Source organism: Callithrix jacchus, chromosome X (genome assembly GCF_049354715.1).
Source record: "Callithrix jacchus isolate 240 chromosome X, calJac240_pri, whole genome shotgun sequence".
Taxonomy (NCBI): Eukaryota; Metazoa; Chordata; class Mammalia; order Primates; family Cebidae; genus Callithrix; species Callithrix jacchus.
Window position 1 is genome coordinate 19,347,468 of NC_133524.1, and position 14,931 is coordinate 19,362,398.

The following is a 14,931-nucleotide window of genomic DNA, read 5'->3' on the forward strand; positions in this document are numbered from 1 at the left end:
CTCTATCTGGGCACAAATTTCATCTTGAATTGTAGCTCTCACAATTCCCAGGTGTTGTGGGAGAGGCCCAGTGGGAGGCAACTGAATCATGGGGGCGGGTCTTTCCTGTACTGTTCTTGTGATCACGAATAAGTCTCACGAGATCTGATGGTTTTATAAAGGGGAGTTCCCCTGCACATGCTCTCTTGCCTGCCGCCATGTAAGATGTCTTCGTCTTCTGCCATGATTGCGAGACCTCCCCAGCCATGTGGAACTGTGAGCCCACAGTTTCCCTTTATAAATTATCCAGTGTCAGTTAGTTCTTTTTTTTGAGATGGAGTTTTGCTCTTGTTGCCCAGGCTGGAGTACAATGGTGTGATCTTGGCTCACTGCAACCTCCACCTCCTGGGTTCTAGCAATTCTACTGCCCCGGCCTCCTGAGTAGCTGGGATGATAGTAGTGTGCTGCCGGGCCTGGCTAATTTTGTATTTTTAGTAGAGATGGGGTTTCTCCATGTTGATTAGGCTGGTCTTGAACTCCCAACCTCAGGTGATCTGCCCACCTTGGCCTCCCAAGGTGCTGGAAATTACTAGTGTGAGCCACTGTGCCTGGCCATTAGGTCGTTCATTCTTAGCAGCGTGAGAACAGACTGATACAGGCCATTACCCAGGCATTGACCTAGAGGGGTTAGACTGCCATAGTGGGATCGCGGTCCCTGATGACTCCCTTCCTGGGGTCCCTGGGCCTGTGCGGAGGACCGCCATCGTAACAGGAGCCTGTCTGATGTTGTCATTTTAGAAAGCCTTCTGGAGAATGTACATAGAGCTCCTAATAAGATATCTCGGGCCAAGGAAAATGTCACGTTTCTTTGCTCTTGGCAGGGATCCCAGCTCCTCAGCTTGGGGGCACCCTTTCTGCCATGCTGAACAGAAATTTCCTTTGGGCATTATGTTCATCGCCAATTAATAAATTATAGGAGAACAAATTAATTTACTTATCACTCACAGCTTGGGAGATAAACTCATTCAAAGCAGGGACTATGGGGCGATAAAAAGATCCCTGCAGGAAAAATGCGGGGGATCCCCGGGGCCACTTCCATGTTGGGTCTGAGTGGGTGAAATCACTCTTCATTACGAAGCTCTCAGAGAACCCACAGCAGGGGCAGGGCACCTCGTCCTCACCCCCCACCACCCCGCTGGCCTCCAAAGATTGCGGTGAGGTTCCAAATGAGGTGACAGTGTTGGAACTTGCTGAACCCTGAATGTGTGCACTGAATGAGGAGGGTGCTGTGGTCGTAAGAACGCTGACTACATAGCTCTGGGTGTGGCTCAAAATGACAGTCTCCCACTGCCTCCCAGTGCTACAGACCCCACTCTGCCAATCTCCTAAAGGGAGATGCCTGCTTCCCGTTCCAAGCATGTGGGCTCAGTAGGATACCTGGGAACACAGAGAGTGTGCTGGGTGGGGTCGGAAGGCTGAGTTGTGTCTGCTCGGGCGCACCGCTAATGTGTATGAGCTGGGGCTTGCAGTTCCTCGCCTACAACAAAAGTGATGGACAGGATGCAGGGAAGGCCTGGGTAGCCCCCCTTCCTGTTAGATCTGCCTCCGCCTGTGCTCCTGCCTGTGGGTTGTTTGAAAAGCATGTAAGGCCCTGTCCCTCCGTGCTCAGCGATGCCGCTAGGGGTCTGAGATGATGGTGATGGTGATGAGAACTCACACATTAGCACTTCCACCGAGCCAGCTGGTATTCTAAGCGCTTCACCCACATTAACTCATTAATCTTCACAGCGAGGCTATGAGGTTACTGTTATTGTCACTCCTATTGTGCAGAGGAAGAAGCAGACACAGAGAGGTGAAGCCACTGGCCCACACTGTGCAGCTGGTACGTGCCGGGGCAGGGCTTAGGACCCAGTCAGGCTCCGGGGCCTGTGTGCAGGCCCTACTGTGTGCTGTGTGGTCTGTCCTGGGAGCTGAGTTCACCAAAAATGGCACAGAGATCATGAAACTTCATTCTAACTTGAGCTTTCAACCTCCTCCCTCTCATTAAATTTTACTTAAAAAAAAAAATTTCAGGCCAGGCTCGGTGGCTCACACCTGTAATCCCAGCACTTTGGGAGGCCGAGGTGGGCAGATCACAAGGTCAAGAGATTGAAACCATCCTGGTCAACATGGTGAAACAACCTCTCTACTAAAAAATACAAAACTTAGCTGGATGTGGTGGTGGGCACCTGTAGTCCCAGCTACTCAGGAGGCTGAGGCAGGAGAATCGCTTGAACCTGGAAGGTGGAGATTGCAGTGAGCCGAGATCACGCCACTGCACTCTAGCCTGGCACCTGGTGACAGAGCAAGACTCTTCTCAAAAAAAAAAATTTTTTTTTCAGATACTTGCAAGAGTCAAAATGGCCCGATTTCCCGTCCTTCTATTTTTCCTGCCCCTCCTCCCTGTGGCCCTGGGGGCATCTGCAGAGGGAGGCACCCCTGGGACTGGGGAGAGGATTCTCCTGGCGTTTGCTCTTTTTCCTGGCTGTCCAGGTGCACACTTAGCCATGTCCAGGCCTCAGGCTTTCCCCAGGAGGGAGAAGAACGGGGGCGTGGGCCAAAATCCTGAGCTGAAGTATAAAGGCCCCAAATAAAGCAATTATAAATGGAAACTCTGAGGCTGTGATTCACTCAAGCAACATGACTCATGTTCTGCTGAGGTTTCCGTGAACAATATGTTCACAGTCTGATTTAATTATAGCCTAGATTTGCTGCTGCCTGGGGAGCCTCTGAAGCTCACCCCATCCCTTCTATCCCCAGAGCGGCACCTGGTGAAACGCCTCTCAGTGCGAGAGCAGGAGCAGGCATCGGGAATGGTTTTCTGCAGGTGCAGTGTGTCACATCGTGCACAGTGGACAGCTCTCGAGGGAAGCTGGGCGGGGAGGCAGGGCCCTCAAGTTAGAAGAGCTCTGGGGTGCAACTCAAGCCCTGGCAGATGGGGGGTGATTGTGCTTCCTGGGCTTCCCCTCCGCGCAGGGGCTCCTACAGAGTTGAGGTTTGTCAGTGGGGAGAGTGGGCGTCTAGAGTGATCGATTGAGAGAGAGGATCCAGCCACAGCTCCCTCACGAGAGGGTGGAGGGAAGCCCGGGGAGCTCAGGGGTGTTCCCGTGGGGACCCGATAACACCAGACAGAAAAGTCCCACTTCTCACCACTTTGTGCTTTCAGTGAGAACCTCATAGGTACTGCATTGAAAGAGGATCATTTCATAAACCTGGCGATGTGGCCACAATTACATCCTCGTTATCAGGCAACTGTAGGTCCCCTCCCTCTGCAAAGCAAGAAAGCATTTGTGCGCATTTCAATGTAACAGAACGAGGTCCCCCAGTATCTGGCGCTGTGTGTACTTTCCACCCCCATCCCCCTCCCCGGGCTGTTTGCTTGAGTAATGAGCGTGGAAGGGGGCAGCCTGCTACCGTGGGCTTTAGGGTTGTCAGCTAAAATACAGGCCGCCCTACGAATTTGCATGTCACATAAGCGATGTATAATGGCTTCATATGTGTATGTCCCAAATACTGCCTGGGACATGCTCACGCTAAAAACAGATTCGTTGTTTACCTGAAATCCAAATGTATGTATTTATTTATTTTTGACACAGAGTCTTACTCTGTCGCCCAGGCTGGTGTGACCTCAGCTCACCGCAACCTCTGCCTCCTGGGTTCAAGAGATTTTCCTGCGTCAACCTCCAAGAAGCTGGGACTGCAGGCGTGTGTCACCATGCCTGGCTAATTTTTGTATTTTTAGGTAGAGACAGGATTTTTCCATGTTAGGCTGGTCTCAAACTCCTGACCTCATATCACCCACCTGCCTCAGCCTCCCAAAGTGCTGGGATTACAGGCATGAGCCACCACGCTGGGCTGGCTGCCTGTATCTTGCAATGCTTACTCCAGAGCCCTCTGTGGAGTCGGGCTGGCTGGGCTCCACCTGACACCACACCCTGCTCAGCTCCTTCCCTGTCACTCTTGCTTCCTCCAGGCTGCTCCCAGATGCACACTCTTGGCATTTCACTATACAGCATGCCCGGCCCTGGCTCGCTGCTGATGCTGGTGTGCACACTGATCGCATAAGCTTGTGCACTTCCACTGCAGAACCCAAGGATGCCTCGTGCTTGGAGAATGGGGTCTGCTGGGGGCAGGAGGGACTTGGGGCCAGGGTACATTGCTGGGGAGGAGACAAGGGATTTCTCACCTCCTGGGAAGCTGGGAAATGGTGTGGGGTGTGGGTGAGTGGGAGAGGATGGCCAGGGACAGCTTCAGGCCCGGAGTCCTACAGAGCCTGACACCTAGCAGATGGGAAGATGCAGCTCAAGTACCTCCTCCCAGAGCCAGGCTGAGGAGGCCACGTGGGCCCAGTAGACCCAGCCTCCGTTGGGCAGTGCTTCGAGAAATCATCAGGACTCAGTGAAATGCAGAAAACCAGCATAAGTGAGGGGGCTCGTCTGGGTGCCGCGTGAACTTCTCCCTGTGTCTCCACCTTACACGCATGCTTTTGGGTGCTGATGCATGTTCCTCCAGGAGGAGTGGGGGAAAGGAGGGACCCTTTGGCCTCCAACCCTGGGAGAAGGCATATAGTTTTAACGGGAAGGGCCTGGCTTTGAATTCAGCTCTGCCACTTCTCCCTCCCTTTTTTCTTTTTTTTTTCTCTCTCTCTCCCACCCCCGCGCGCTCTCTTTCTCTCCCCCCGCTCAACAGAGTCTCACTCTGTCTGTTGCCCAGGCTGCAGTGCAGTGACGTGCTCTCTGCCCACTGCAACCTCCGCCTCCCAAGTTCAAGAGATTCTCCTGCCTCAGCCTCCTGAGTAGCTGGGACTACAAGCACGCGCCATCACGCCCAGCTAATTTTTGTGTTTTTAGTAGAGATGGGGTTTCACCATGTTGGCCAGGCTGGTCTCGAACTCCTGATCTGAAGTTATCCGCCTGCTTTGGCCTCCCAAAGTGCTGGGATTACAGGCGTGAGCTTCTGCACCCAGCCCCATCTCTGCCACGTCTATACAGGTGCTGGAATCCAGACCAGCTTCTGAATGTCTCTAAGCCTCAGTTTCCCTGTCCACAGAAGGGGGTGATAATGCCTTCCGTCAGAGTGTGCCTAGGGCACGGGGAAATGGACGTTCTGTTTGTTTTCTTTGCTGTTGAAGTCAGTGTATTTCAACTTGAATTTGCAAACATTGTCAGACACCCAAAGACCACTTGAATGAAGTTGAATTTTGATATTTGAAATTTAATCGGTTGCCAATCACAGTATAGTTGCTTACTTTTTTAAAAAAAGAGATTGGGTCTTGCTATGTTGCCCAGGTTGGTCCCAAACTCCTGGGCTCACACCATCCTCTTGCCTCAGCCTCCTGAGCAGCTGGAACTATGGGTGTGTGCTGCCACACCCAGCTAATTTTTAAATTTTTGGTAGAGATGGGGTCTCACTATGTTGCCCAAGCTGGTCTCGAACTGCTAGGCTCAAGTGATCCTCCTCCCTTAGCTTCCCAAAATGCTGGGATTACAGGCACAAGCCATGGTGCCAGGTCAGTCGCTTAATTTTTTTTTTTTTTTTTTGAGATGGAGTTTTGCTGTTTCTCCCAGGCTGGAGTGCAGTGGCGTGATCTCGGCTCACTGCAGCCTCTGCCTCCCAGGTTCAAGCAATTCTCTTGCCTAAGCCTCCCGAGTAGCTGGGATTACAGGCACGCACCACCACACCCAGCTAATTTTTTGTATTTTTAGTAGAGACAGGGTTTCACCTTGTTGGCCAGGCTAGTCTTGAACTCCTGACCTCAGGTGCTCCACCTGCCTCAGCCTCCCAAAGTGCTGTGATTATAGGTGTGAGCTACTTTTTTTGAGACAGGACATCCAAGTCCAGGGAGACACTCAGATCATAGGGAGGCTCTGGGTCAGGAAGCCAAAGGCCACCAAGGTCCAGGGCCCTGATAGGATGGGGCAGTCTTTGAGACCAGGAGTGCCCCTTAGTATTCCCGGAGTCACTGCCCCATCTGTCCCACTTTCCCATCTGTTGCCCAGGCTGGACTGCAGTGGCTCCTTCCCAGTTTACTGCAGCCTCCACCTCCTGGGGTCAAGCGATCCTCCCTCCTCAGCGTCTTGAGTAGCTGGGATCACAGGTGTGTGCCACCACACCTGGGTCCGCTCTGCCTCTGCTACGGGTGCTTTCACCCTGTGGCTGTGCGGCGCTTTCCCTCAACTCTTTCCAGTCTTCCCTCCGATCTTTCTTCTTGACAAGCCCTAGCCTCAGCAGCCTATTCGATGCTGCTGCCTGCCTCCCTCACTCCAGTCTTTCTTTGTCCTTTGGCCCCGAGCTGGCCTCACTGTGGAACTGGCTGCATAATGTCCCGATTTGTTAGGGTCGTTGCTTATCATCTCTCTGCCCGAACTTAGGCTCTGAGTTGGGAGGAATCACTGTTTTGCTCATGGATTCTCCCATGTGTCTGACTAAATCAGTGCCTGGCATGTAGTAGGTGCTCACTAAATATGTGTCCAGTGGACTGACTGAGGAAACTTGGGCAGGTTGTGTGACCTGCCCAAGGCCATCCAGCATACTGGGGAAGGAGCAAACTCAATACCTTTCTGCTTCCTTTTTCTTCCAGTCAGTCTCTCTTACTTATTTGCTTATTTGAGTCAGTATCTTGCTCTCTCACCCAGGCTGGAGTACAGTGGTGCGATCACAGCTCATTGCAGCCTCAACCTCCCAGGCTCAAGCGATCCTCCCACCTAAGACTCTCAAGTAGCTAGGACTACAGGTGCGTACCACCACACCTGGCTCATTTTGATGTAGAGACGGGGTCTCATTATGTTGTCCAGGCTGGTCTCGAACTCCTGAGCTCAGGTGATCCACCTGCCTCAGCCTCCCAAAGTGCTGGGATCACAGGCTTGAGCCACCGTGCCGGGTCCTGCATCTTTCTTTATGGCTTAGTAAATAACTGAAATTTAATACTCCAAGTGTGGGTGAAGGATCCAAATGTGTATTCTCAAGTCGGGCAGACCTGTCCTTAGGTCTGTTAGCTCAAAGTTGTTAACTGTGTTACTCAGATCTTCTGTGTCTTTGATGATATTCTGGTCAGCTTGACCTACCAGTAGTAAAAAACGATGTGTTGAAATCGCCCACTGCCACGATGAAGTCATCCTGTTCTCCCTGTACTTCTGTCAATGTTTCCTGCATTTGTTTTGAAGTTGTTTATTGTATAAAGCCATGTTTAAAATGGAAATGTCTCCTTGGTGAATTTCATCTTTTGTCATCCTCTTGTCCCCTTTCTCATCCTTCATACCACTTTTGGTCCTGAAGTCTATTTTACCCGACAGTGATGGAGGGAGACCACCTCGCTTTCCGATAGCATTTGCCTGGCGTGTCTTTTCTTGCCCTTTTCCTTGCAACCGTCTACATCTGGACGCCTACAAAGAGCAGACATCTTTCTGCATGAACCCACATGAACCCGATCTGTCAACATTTGTCATTTAACAGGGGTCTGGTCTCTTGACATTATTGTCACCATTGATCTAGGTAGATCGTTTTGAACACATTCACGTGTATGGGTGCTTTTCCTACCTCGTCCTTCTCATTTTAGAGAATAATATATAGTGTGTCACGTATCATCTGTGTAACAGACGGACACACAGGCACTCTGTCCTGCCTTCAGGGTGGAAATGCTGTGTTTCCATGTTTCTCACCTTGCTTTTCGTTTGCTTGTTTTTTGAGACGGAGTCTTATTCTGTTGCTCAGGCTGGAGTACAGTGGCACGATACTGGCTCACTGCAACCTCCGCCTCCCAGGTTCAAGCGATTCTCCTGTGTCAACCTCCTGAGTAGCTGGGACTACAGGCACCCACCACCACACCCGGCTAATTTTTGTATTTTTAGTAGACAGGGTTTCACCATGTTGGCCAGGCTGGTCTTGAACTCAGACCTCAGGTGATCTGCCATCCTCAGCCTCCCAAAGTGGTGGGATTACAGGTGTGAGCCACTGCGCCCAGCTTCTCGTTTTGTTTTGGAATTGATCTCTTTCTCAGCTCTTATATTCGAAAAGAACATCTGCGTAAAGAACATCTACCCCCTCACTGCAAATTCTACCCTGATTTTATGTAGACTTTTCACTCTGGGTAATCATTAATGTATTTGTTCTTTTGCTTTGGTTTTGGTTACTCTTTGAAGGCAATCAAAAATCTTACTAAGGGCCCAGCTCAGTGGCCCAAACCTCTAATCATAGCACTTTGAGAGGCCGAGGCGGGAGGATTGCGTGAGCCCCATCCCTCAGAGCATCTTCTGGCTTCTGTGTGGGGATATTTTTGTTGGACCCTAGACCTGGCCATGCTTCCAGGTTCTCCCAGCCCAGATTGATGCAAGGGGCCCTGGACAAGGCATAAGAAACTTTAGGAAGCACAAAAAAAGAGACCATGACCACGACCCAGGAGGCCAGGTTCTCCTCCAGACTCAGGGTTGCCCAGCAGCCACCGCCCTTCTTCACCACTATCAGGACCCCGAGTTTGTTGCAGGTATTTGACAGGTGAGGTCTCCAAAGGTGTTCCCCAACCCGCAAAGCCCATGATGGTTCCAGACTTAGAAATCCCTCCTGTTAATCCGTATTGCACTTGCCAGTAATTAGCGTAAAACAGGCTTACGACTCAGTCCTGGGCATTTAGAATTAAGGAAAAGTCTGCCAGAGGGCTTCTGGGAAAGACTTCCCTACTTGGAATGGGTTGATGTTGGGGTTGGGTGGCGGCGGTGGGGAGAAGGAGAGAGAAGGAGAGAGACTGGAACAAGAGAGACAGAAGCCAAAAGCTAAAGAAGAAAGCCCTCACCTGGCCAGGCACCAAGGCTTACTCCTGTAATCCCAGCACTTTGGGAGGCCAAGGCAGGTGGATCACGAGGTCAGGAGCTCAAGACAGCCTGGCCCTGTCTCTACTAAAAATACAAAAATCAGCTGGGCATGGAGGTGGGTGCCTATAATTCCAGCTACTTGGGAGGCTGAGGCAGGGAATTGCTTGAACCCAGTAGGCGGAGGTTGCAGTGAGCCAAAATCACACCACTGCACTCCAGCCTGGGTGACAGAGCGACACTCAGTCTCAGAAAAAAAAAAAAAAAAAAAGCCCTGACCCTTCCCTCTAGGTTGGGATGTTGTCCTTTAAGGATGTGATGGTTGGAGCTGTTGCAGCCATCTTGCAACCATGAGAAGACAAAGTGCCACTCTGAAGTTGATGAGGAAAGATGGGTAGAGCACGGGTCCTTCGTGGCATTGTTGAGCCACTGAACCAACCCTGCAGCCTCCCAACTGCAGTCTTCTTATATGGTGTGAGACGTGTCTTCATTGTTTGAGTCGTTGACAGTCTGGGTAGCCTCAATGGACAGCTGAAAGTATCCTGAGAGATTACTGAGGAATTTGTCCTCTTGTGTGATCCTGCCTACCATTTTATGTTATAGTTTATTTAATTTTTTTGAGACAGAGACTTGCTCTGTAGTCCAGGCTGGAGTGCAGTGGCATGATCACGGCTCACTGCAGCCTCCGCCTTTGGGCTCAAGTGATCCTCCCAGCTCAGCCTCCTGAGTAATGGGAATTGCAGGTGTCTGTCACCATGCCTGGCTTTTTAAAATTTTTTGTAGAGATAGGGTCTGCTTATGTTGCCAAGGCTAGTCTGGAACTCCTGGGCTTAAGCGATCCTCCCAACTCATCTTGGCCTCCCAAAGTGCTGGGATTAGTTATGAGCCACTGTGCCCGGCCATTCCTCCTTTTTAGAGTCCTAGGAGGAGGCAGATTGTCAGAATGTACACCCCAGGACAGGTGCAGTGGCTCACACCTGTAATCCTAGCATTTCGGGAGGCTGAGGCAGGCAGATCACCTGAGGTCAGGAGTTCAAGACCAGCCTGACCTACATGGCAAAACCCCGTCTCTACTAAAATACAAAAAATTAGCCAGGTGTGGTGATGTGTACCTGTAGTAGCACCCAGCTACTCAGGAGGCTGAGGCAGGGGAATCGCTTGAACCCGGGAGGCAGAGGTTGCAGTGAGCTGAGATCGTGCCACTGCACTCCAGCCTGGGCGACAAGAGTGAAACTCCGTCTCAGAAAAAAAGAAAAGAACGTACACTCCAGGCAATACAGCCTGCACACCGGCAGAAAAGGTGGCAGCTGGGAGTTAAGGACACTTTCCTCATCAAACTGTCCAGCTCAGGGGCTGAGAATTCTGCAGGTCAGAGCTTTTGCTGAAACTCACATGACTTGTGAAATGCAAACACTCCAGGGAGGCCTGGGAGTGACCATCCTCTGTGGCCTCTTCCCTGGAACACTTCAGCACCTGTCTCTCGGGTAGCGGGAGGCTAGCTGGCAAGAGCACAGCATGGGAGAGAAGGCATTCAGAGGCTGTTTTCAGAGGAATTAATTGAATATTTGCTCGTTCCAGCAGCTTTATCCCCACCATCTTTTTTTAATTACACAAGCATTTATTTAGCACACACTATGTGCCAAGTGGTATCCAGGCACTTAAAAAATATGTCACAACCTTGTGACAGCCATGAGAGGCACAGGTGCTCTCACTACGCCCAAGTACAGAGGTGGTGGCCCCGATGTGAGCCGAGCAGACCACTGCCAGCCCCAACGCCATGCTCTGAAACACCCAGCCTGCCAGGCAGCTCTCACAGTCGCAGACTGCTGTGTGGTAGTGACGCCTCTGGTGAAGTGGCACCACTTATTGCCAACTCCCTGGGCCCAAGCCATCCCTAGTTGCCCACCCTGGGGGGTCCTGAGTGGCCCGGGCAAAAGACAAGCCCTGCTCCTCAGCCTTCCCCGGGGCCGGCCCCCATCCCAGGCTCTCTCCCTTCTTCTAAGGGCAGCCAGGCTTCTACCAAGTGAGGGTGGGAGGCTCCAGACCCCTGTGCAACCCCAGGCCCTTGGGCGGCAAGTGTCAAGAGGAAGAAGGAATCCAGAGGTGAAGGATGAAGACAGGGCTTTTTTTTTTTTTTTGAGATGGAGTCTCGTTCTGTTGCCCAGGCTGGAATGCAGTGGCGTGATCTTGCTTCACCACAACCTCCAGCTCCCAGGTTCAAGTGATTCTCCTGCCTCAGCCTCCTGAGTAGCTGGGATTACAGGCACGCACCACCATGCCCAGCTAATTTTTGTATTTTTAGTAGAGACAGGGTTTCACCATGTTAGCCATAATAGTCTGGATCTCCTGATCTCGTGATCTGCCTGCCTCAGCCTCCCAAAGTGTTGGGATTACAGGAGTGAGCCACCACACCAGGCCACAAAGACAGGGCTTTCACGCTGTTCGCTTCTCTTTCCCAAAGTGCCACCTCCTGCCTCTGTCCGCTCTGCTCTGTCCTTGGTCCGTATCACAGAGCCCTGCTCAAGGCAGCGCTGACTGCAACAACCTTGACCTTGAACTGGGCTCCTCAGGTGTGCCAGGCTGGAGTCCTCACAGACCTCTCTCTTGCTCTGTTTAAAATGGTTGTATCCCCCTAGCTCATTCTTAACGGTCCTCCAGAACCTTCCACCATGAACACTGTCATCCCCATTTGACCAATGAGGGAATGAGGCTCAGAAAGTGACTTGCTATCCATGGCCAGGCAGCTCAAATCTCGCCTGTCTGATCCAAATTCACCTTCAGAACCACCCTGGGCCCTCAGGGGTGATCTGCAGCCTGCGCTGCAGGTGGCGGCGACCTAGGCCGGCGCTACTGTGGGGTGGGGGACTGGCAGCAGCTTCTGTCTGCTGAGCTTCTGCTGGTGCCAGGGGCATACAAATGTAACTGTGACCTCATTACATACACGGTATTGTTACTGTTATATCCATTAGCTTGTTAATCTCTGGAACCACCTCATGAAGATGGTTTATATAATCACCATCCCATTTCACAGAGGAGGAAAAACTGAGGCACCCAAGAGACTGTCTAATCAAAGGGTGCCCAGCTCTAAGTAGCAGCATGGGAGGTCAGAATTCTGGCCCATATGCCCCCTGAGCTCCTGGTAGTGACAGGAGTCCAGGAGGTGGCCAAAGCAAGGTGTGAGACGTCAAACCCAATGCTGACTGCGTCACAATTTCACCAAAGGCTACCATCTGGTAGCTTAGGGTGGCTGTGCCCACATCACAGCAGAGGCTACTAAAGGGCTTTGCGGGCTCCAAAGCACAAGCCACGTTTCTCCGGACCTTGAAATGGACTTTTTGAGAGAGGCAGGGTGGGACCTGGTGTCCTCACTTCCTATCTGGGGCCGCAGACTCAAAGAGCTAAGAGACTTGGCCACTGTCCATGGCGCTGTGTCCCCGGCATTGCGTGCCGCCCAGTTGCAAGCGTGACTTCTATCACCCTGGCTGAATTTGGCTTCCTAACCCCTGTATGCTAAGCTGAGAATTCCCTTCCCCTTTGATATTTCTCTTCATATCTACTATCCAAACCTTGAATAAGCTGAACAAATAAGTCTCTCTTGTGAGGCAAATTTGTTAGAGAAAGGCAAGGTTCTTTGCCTAGATCTAGGTAAACATGGAGGCTAGAAATGGAAATGGGCTTTTTTCCTGATCTGCCACTGACACGTGTGAATTTTGGAAATTCACAAACCCTCTGGAGTCTTGGTTTCCTCACTGTAAAATCCAGGTGCTAACAGTGGCCCTAACTAACCAGGCATAGACGATGATCACGTGTTCTTCAGCACCTGTGGAATGTGTCCCTCCGCTGGAGCCACAGCTCAGGTCTTCACCTTCCTCTAGTTTCTAAGACGCCTGAGGTTTACAGGAGGAAGCTCCCCAGAGGACAAAGTCACTGATTCCAGGGACTCCTCAGAGCCAATCCTCTTGGCCTCACCTATCCCCTCCTATATTTCCTCTCCCCACTGGCTAGGGTACATACTCCCTGGCCAGCCTCCTGGAATGTTCCCCTGGCCCCCACCTCCCAGCAGGGTGCCCCTCCCTCCCACTAGTGGCTGACTCACTACATTTCTTTCTTGCTTTTTTTCCGATTGTGCTTTTTTTTTTAATTTAAAAAGGAAATGTGTCAAATTTAAAACTCAGCACAGCACATCTATTTAAAGCATAGAGGAAGCAGCCTTTGAACAACTTGCAGAGTGTGGAGGCTTTAGAACCTTTCCAGTCCTCAGCCCCAAAGTCTGTCACTGTTGCTTCCTAAAGCCCCAATGTGAAGGGCAGTGGATGCTTGGGGACGTCAGGAGAGAGGTCTGATGTCTGCCTGGGGAAACATCTGAGAGGGCAAGTGAGAGCAAGAGAAGGCAGGGTGGAGGAGGGGGCCCTGGGGATGGAGTCCCAGCCACCGTTTCCTTTGCTGACCCATCCCTGAGGGAGGTGGTGCCAGCGGATGCAGGTCTTGGCTTTGTATGTGGGTGTGCTTGTGCACACGCATGCGCATGTCGGCTTGACTGTGGTGTAGGGACCACATAGTTTCAGGCCTGAGATGGTGGAGGGGGCTGAGGAAGGGAACAGACATCTCTCCCTCTTCTGTCATTTCTTCACCCCCTTTTTCCAGTTACTAGATTATCTCCCCTAAATAACAGCAAAGCAGGAGCTGTGCCCGAAGGCTTTCGGCTCCTCAAAATAGGTGGAAGGAAGTCACACACCCTCGGCACTGGCTCCCTTCCTGGCTCTGCATCTCCCACCCGTCCCTCCATATCTGCCTGGGCTCCCTTGCCCCCTAACCTTTAATGCAGATCTCTTGGGGCAGGGTTGGCAATACTTGTGTCATTCCTCCCAGTGACTTGGGACAAACGCCAAAGTCCGTGGTGGCTCCACTCTCACCCCCTGCAGACGTGTTGGGTGCAGTCCTGCCTCATGCCTTCGCACTGGGGGTTTCGCTGCCCTGCGCCCACTCCTCCAGGTAAAGCGAGGCTCAGGCTCTCACTTCCTTCAGGTGGCCGATCACATCCTGCCCACCGAGATGGTCTCCAGCTATCCCAGGGCACAGGCCCTCCGTGCTCCCAGGCCTTCCCCTGCTTCCTCAGCTTCGTTCTGCCCCGACATGCTGCAAAAATCATCACTCCTTGTTCATTTCCTGGGGTGGGTAGGAGGGGTCGGGGTGGGTTTCTCACTCCCTCGGTTGAGCTGCTGAGCTTCGGAAAAGGAAGAGATGGCCTTGGCCTCGCCCAGCTGTGCTGTCCCCACCCAGCCAGCTGCTTTCCCATTTAAAGGACTAGTCCCATACTGCTGGGTGGGCACTTTTCAGAGGACTGACCGCTTTACTCAGCCTTTGCCTAGGAGGAGGCCGTCAGACCCAGGCAAGGGTTGGGAGGGTCAAACTCCCTCTCCAATCCATCTCGAACCTCCACCCTCTTCCCCCTGCATGGCTGAGCAAGCCGGGCTGGGGCTGGTAGACGGGTGGCGCCTGGCATTCAGGAGCCAAAGACAGTGGCTCTGTTAAGGCCTCTCCACCCCCAGCCAAGCCCAGGAAGCCCCCTGCGTCCCCTCTACTTCCCCTCCACCGAGTGCAGTTACTAGCCTGCCTGGCCTGTGCCTGCCTCTCCCTGTACTTTCTGCCACTCCACACCCCCCATTCCCCGGTCCGGTCACTCCTCGGAGCCTCTGCTGACCCCATGCTGGCAGTGAACTCCCCCACTCAGGCTCTACCTTGACCCCTCTTACATTGTAGACTTGCTTTTTTTTGACTAGGCGTGGAACCCTTTGCTCTTCAACCAGCCAAGCCCAGCGCCACCCAGCCCACGCATTGTCTCCGGGCCAGGATGAAGGTACATATCTTCTGGGGGCAGTGACCACCTTAGCACTAGGGAGTTCTCTGCTTGAGGGGATGGACAGCCTAGAATTCTTTCTGGTGAGATTCAGGTGGCAGTGCAAGGGGCCACTTAGGACAGCTGTTTCATCTTCTGGCGTAAAGAGCTGCATCAGCCGCCGTGTGTGCAATGCCCTCTCAAAATCTCCTCCCAGTCTGCTGGGCCACTTGCGCTCCAGATCTCTGTGGCTAATGAGGGAAAGGGGAGTAGGGA